This window comes from Scyliorhinus canicula, chromosome 1 (assembly GCF_902713615.1).
Source record: "Scyliorhinus canicula chromosome 1, sScyCan1.1, whole genome shotgun sequence".
NCBI classification, from domain to species: Eukaryota; Metazoa; Chordata; class Chondrichthyes; order Carcharhiniformes; family Scyliorhinidae; genus Scyliorhinus; species Scyliorhinus canicula.
Window position 1 is genome coordinate 239,914,464 of NC_052146.1, and position 6,000 is coordinate 239,920,463.

Below are 6,000 nucleotides of genomic sequence, written 5' to 3' on the forward strand. Positions count from 1 at the left end.
AATAGACCAGGGCCATCACGGTTGAACACCTGTTTATACCCAACACCTGTGCTCATGTTTCCACATGGAATTGCTGGATAACTTTAGGCAAATTTCACCTGATCACTTTGTTCAAACAGCTATATTTAATCAATGAAGGTATAGCAATTTTCAATAGTAGCCTTCAAGGGGAAATTGGATAAATAGTTGAAGGATTATGAATTGCCAGTTGGCCTAATAAGATTTCCCCATGAAAGAGTTGCTGCAGTCTTAATGGGCTGAATGACCACCTCGTGTACTCTATAATTTGATATAAATTATAATGAAATTAGAAAACATCATGCGTGAATTGAATGTAAAGAAATTTTCAAATATGTCGAGAAATATTTGAGCAGGAGATATAACAGGTACAAATGATGTATATTCCTGTGCTGCAAAAAGGCCATGTATTGACAGAGCTATGGGGTCAAATTCAGCACTAAAGATATTTAACAGCTATTGAAGAAATCCAAGACAAATTTACTGTATATCATAGGACAATACACTGTCTAATGTCGGCTTCATCCCAATATAGAGCCTCAAACTTCAGCTTTCGACTATTCATCTCCTTCCTATCCTCCGCCTATGACCGAGACATGCACTTCAAATCTGTAACCAAAATGAATCATCTCTCTCTACATTATGGTGTATGCTTTGCCTCATGCAGGACCTTTTTGTTACCCCTTCCCTTTGCTAACAGTAAGTGTGAAGAATTTGTGGTTTGAGAGAAGGTTGGACATCATCCATTCAACTGTCTGCTACTTCCCCCTCTTCCCTTTGACCACTTCAGCCCCTACTTCCCACTCCCCTTGCTCCTCTCACCCTATTCTCATTGGACACCTGCCCACCCAATTTCCTATCCTTTTTTTAAATTTAGAGTACCCAATTATTTTTTCCATTAAGGGGCAATTTAGCATGGCCAATCCACCTAACCAGCACATCTTTGGGTTGTGGGGGTGAAACCCACGCAGACACGGGGAGAATGTGCAAACTCCACACGGACAGTGACCCAGGGCTGGGATTCAAACCCTGGTCCTCAGCGCCGTAGACCCAGTGCTAACCACTGCATCACCGTGCTGCCCCTCAATTTTCCATCCAGATCCTTATGCTGACAATACAAATACTTTTCACTCTTCAGGAACTACACAACACAGAACAGTACAGCACAGAACAGGCCCTTCGGCCCTCGATGTTGTGCCGAGCAATGATCACCCTACTCAAACCCACGTATCCACCCCATACCCGTAACCCCCCCTTAACCTTACATTTTAGGACACTACGGGCAATTTAGCATGGCCAATCCACCTAACCCGCACATCTTTGGACTGTGGGAGGAAACCGGAGCACCCGGAGGAAACCCCCGCACACACGGGGAGGACGTGCAGACTTCGCACAGACAGTGACCCAGCCGAGAATCAAACCTGGGACCCTGGAGCTGTGAAGCATTTATGCTAACCACCATGCTACTGTGCTGCCCCTAGCTACCCTACACCCCCACAACTCCTTTTAAAACCACTTTCTCCAAAAAACACTTCTCTCTTACAAACCATGATCATTACCTTCTTTGCTTTTTAGAATCTGAGCATATTGCTGCTTCCAAATCCATGTCCACCTCTCCCATAGTTTCCACTTTGATAGTATTGCCTGTGTGCATTGCAATTTCATCTCATCTGTTTAAATTGTCATGCGTGCCTTTGTCACCACCAGTCTAGACTATTCCAATGTTCTCCTAGTCAGCTTCTCATTTCCATCTCCCATTCAGTTCATCCACAATTTTGTTCCCCTTATTCTATGTTACTCATGTATCGTCGCTGTCCTCACTGATCTTTATGGCCTTGCTTTTTACTATCAGTTCCTCTGATTCCAGGCGTATTTGCACTTTTCCTCATTTTATCCCACTTGGCAGCTGTGAGTCATTGGAAGAAGACTTTGAATCATAGAATCCCTACAGTGCAGAAGGAGACCGTTCAGCCCATCGAATCCGCACCAACCCTCTGCATGAGCACCCGACCTGCTCCTACTCCCCCATCCTATGTCCGTAATCCAACCTAACCTGCTTATCGTTGGACACTAAGGGGCAAATATCATGGCCAATCCACCTATCTTTGGACTGTAGCAGGAAACGGAACACCCGGAGGAAACCCACGAAGACGGGGAGAACGTGTAAACTCTACACAGACAATCATCCAAGGTCGGAATTGATCCCGGGTCCCTGGTGCTGTGAGGCAGCAGTGCTAACCACTGCCACCGTGCCACCCCTTGCTTTGCAGTTCCCACTATATTTCCTCCACCTCTCCACTTCCTTTTCCTCCTTTGAAACCCTACTTATAACCAACTCATTGAATCAATTTGTTGTTCACCCCTCCTGATATACATGTTTTTAAATTATCACTCATGAAGTACTTTGGGTTGATTTTTGACTTTAAAGGTGCTGTATAAATGCACGGTGTTGCCATATAGATTATGAAGGGTTGTTGTAAATGGTGTGGGCTTGGTTCCACTGGTCAATGGGATGGTAACAGCAGGCAGAAATTTAAGGTCATAATTAAGGGGAAATGTAGAATTATTTTACAAACACTGTTGAACCAGAATCCATAATTTCTTTAGAAAATGAGATCAAATTGTTTTCAGAAAATAAATATTAAACAGTATGAGGATTGGGAGTGAGGGGGAAAATCAAACCTAAACCTAATGGGCCAAATGATCCAGTTTCTATGATGCAGTGTTTTATGATTCGAAGGTGGTACTTCTATTCTTCCTTCCTCTTTTAATCCCCATTCGAGACAAGAAGTCTGTTTCTCTTTCAATTCTCCCTTGACTTTTGCGGAGTGGTAATTCAGTAAGTTTATTGAATATGCACTCTGATTCAGATTCGCTAGTAAGTAGGTAGTGATTTTGAAGTCTTAGACCAAGAGATGCCGCTTTCTACATCTTTGTGAATCAGATTTGAACCTTCATTTTGTCGGTGAATTTGACAGTGTTACGTACTCATTTGTAATGTTCCATTCTCAATCTGCTGCAATTCTATGTCACTAATATTTTTATTGTGGATAAATGAAGTGTACAACAGCTGATCTAATGAAATTATTTGACTCGTATCAGTCATGTGATTTAAAATTCTGTGTACAGATCCACTCACATTGCGAATCATGTTAAGTGGCAAATAACAGGGGGAGAGGAGAAGGGCATAAGCATTGTATTTCCGCTCCAACTTTAAACCTAACCTGGTTGTCTTTGACATTTAGAATTGGACCAATTTCTATCTCACCACATTTTTCCCTTTTTCGTCTCCTAGACAGTAGTTCTGTTGACACTAATGGGAAGGAGTGTTGGTGCTACTACTAATGAACAAAGGAGAACATTTGTTTTGTACATATGCCTGAGAATCCCAACAACTGTATCAATCTTCTGAAGACCCAAGAAGCTGCAAATGCTAATTTTTGTTGTTCCTTGAAAGATATGTAAATCTTTTCCAGTCTAAATACATAGAATTCACAACAGCAGAAAATGTGTATGTATGTAAATGTTTAGTAGAATTTTCACTAATATATAGACAGTTTTTTGCTTACTTACAAAAATATATTGTAATTAAACAAAAATCATTCTGCTGAATTTGTAAACTTCTTGTACAGTTTTTGCTCAAAACATCCCCAATTTCTTGACTGCTCTTATGACAGCTCCTCTGGCTATTTCATAACATGTATGTAGAGCTGTAAAAGAAATGTAAAAACTGTAGAAACAGGAGACGAGCTAATACATTTGTACAAAATGTAATCTTTAAAGACCTTATGTTGTGATCTTTGTTGTTGAGTTTCATTGTAGATGCAATGGTGTAAACTTAATAGTGGTTTTGTCTTAAGATCATGTGTTTTACTCATGTAGGCTAATGCTTTCAAAAAATGCATTTTAGCCCTCAGTCTTGCTAAACTATAGAAGGTTTATCATGCTGCTGGTCTTGGTGTGTTTAAATAATTTTAATGTGTCTCAATATCTTCAGACTTTTTATCCAATTATTTTACCTTTGTTTGCTTTTCCAGTTGCTAAGCATTTGTTATACATGGTTTGGTGGCATCAAATGTACAATCCTTTGGACGATTAGCATGATGTTAAACTATAGGTAAATGGTCAAATCGTATTACTGTGCGATTGCTCATCATAACATGTCAAAAGACTTAACCACTATATAGGGTAGTGCCAAAAAGAAGTGGTTTTTGATGTACTATTTGGTTATTTTAAAGCCAATAAATGGAATGTTTGTAACAAATTTGTCTTGTTTTGTGAGATTGAGTGTAATAATCTTTTAACAAAAAGTATGTTTATCATTTCAAAAAATATTTATTACAAAACTTTTTTAAGATACCAGTACAGATTCTGTAGGAATACTAAATTTGTTATTCCTTCAAGTCTTCACATAGGCAAATCACTCCAGAAGACAATTTAGTCAAATCTCTTTCACACCCAAACCCAGCATTGCTGAAATTGTAACCAGCGTTTTTTTCTCCCCCTTTGTTTCCTCCATAATACTGTACCTGTACAATAATATAAACATTCATTCAGGTGTTGGCATATATCCTCCTTTTTGTCAGATGGAAAGTTGGTGGGAACCAATGGGAGATTCTGTTATCTGCTAACAACATTCATCCAGCCCCAAGAGTTGCAATTTTTTGGGGGAACAAGCTGACAATTCTCAGAATCTATTGCATGTGATCAGTTTTGGGCTTTGGCAATTAGGTCCGAGATATTCTATGGTCAGGAAAGCTCCATCAGAATTGTGGTTCTGAAAACATTTAAGTTGGAGTTGAGGGGTGGAATCCCTGTACAATTATGTATCTCAGTGGGTATCAGCACAGTCTTGATCAGTTGTAGGTCATTGCAACCAAGCCTCCTCATCTCACCCAGGTGGTGTCATTGGATAGCAATTGTAGTACAGATACATTTTTACCCTCAGCCACTCTGACAGAGACAATTTAGCATTGACAGGGTTATGAACTTGGAGCCTTTTTAGTCTGTGGTAGAGCTACTAACTAGAAAATGTAATGAGCAATCAGAGGAGCCTTTGGATAACAGGAAAGCTATTTGTAATTTTTTCTTCTAGGTAAACATTGAAGCAGTAATTTGTCATTTGCCTCATTCTGTTTTAGTGACAATGGCCATAATGCTTGTCTTTTATCTCAAAAACTGATGCACAATTTGGTTTGGATCGACAATAAAAGGGGCGTCACATTTTTAAAAGTCAACCCTAAATGGTTGTTTTCCTCATATTATTTACATTTCAAACCCACATGCTGCATACTATTCCCTAACACAGACAGACAATCTAATCTGGTTCCATTGAATTAGTACTGATTGGCAGCTTGAAATCCTATCCACTTTTCCCAGTCTGAATTGGCTTCTCATCGATTTTCCTTCCTCCTCCACTCTGTTCATGGACAAAGTGCATTTCTGTGGAATTTGTAAATGCCAACTTTCCTCTCATCTAGTGCAAAAGAAACCCATTTTCTTGAGCCTTCAAAGTTCACTTGGAAAACAAGTCAAGTCCTCAAACCAAGCACTAAACATTATTGTCTAGACTTAAATCTAAAAATGACTTGTTTGGAAAATAAACAGCTCGTGTAATTATGAGGTACAGATCGTGAAGTGCTATCTTCTACTCTGAAAATCTACTGATAAGTGGTGAACAACAAATGGGAAATAGTTTCTCCTTGGACTGTTTTCTACATTACAGAGAATATGCCAGAGTTGGGTATAACTTACACGAGGGTCACAGGACCAGCCAATCAGGTTCCCGTGACCATAGAAGAATGTGAGATTCCCCAGTAAGGGGGAGGGGAATTCCTTCAAGAGAGGATCAACCCTGATATAAAAGCCCCTGCTCGGGAGTCCCTTCGAGGTGTGATATGTACAGAGTTTGCTTGTGTAAATTAAATCTTTTGTTTTTCCTTATGCTCTCGTGCAGTCGCTTCCTCAAAACCTAATACTGGC

The 6,000-nt window shown here is 39.8% G+C and overlaps 1 protein-coding gene across 4 annotated transcripts in view; it reads left to right on the plus strand.

Moving 5' to 3' along the window:
* Positions 1-4,282, plus strand: part of LOC119972755 (proteasome activator complex subunit 4-like) — a 230,725-nt gene extending 226,443 nt beyond the window's left edge. For all 4 annotated transcript variants that reach the window (XM_038810083.1, XM_038810091.1, XM_038810102.1 and 1 more), the window contains one exon: positions 3,314-4,282. The gene's annotated coding sequence lies outside the window, so the exon portion shown is untranslated. The remainder of the gene's footprint in view (positions 1-3,313) is intronic.
* The last annotated feature ends 1,718 nt before the right edge of the window (positions 4,283-6,000 follow it).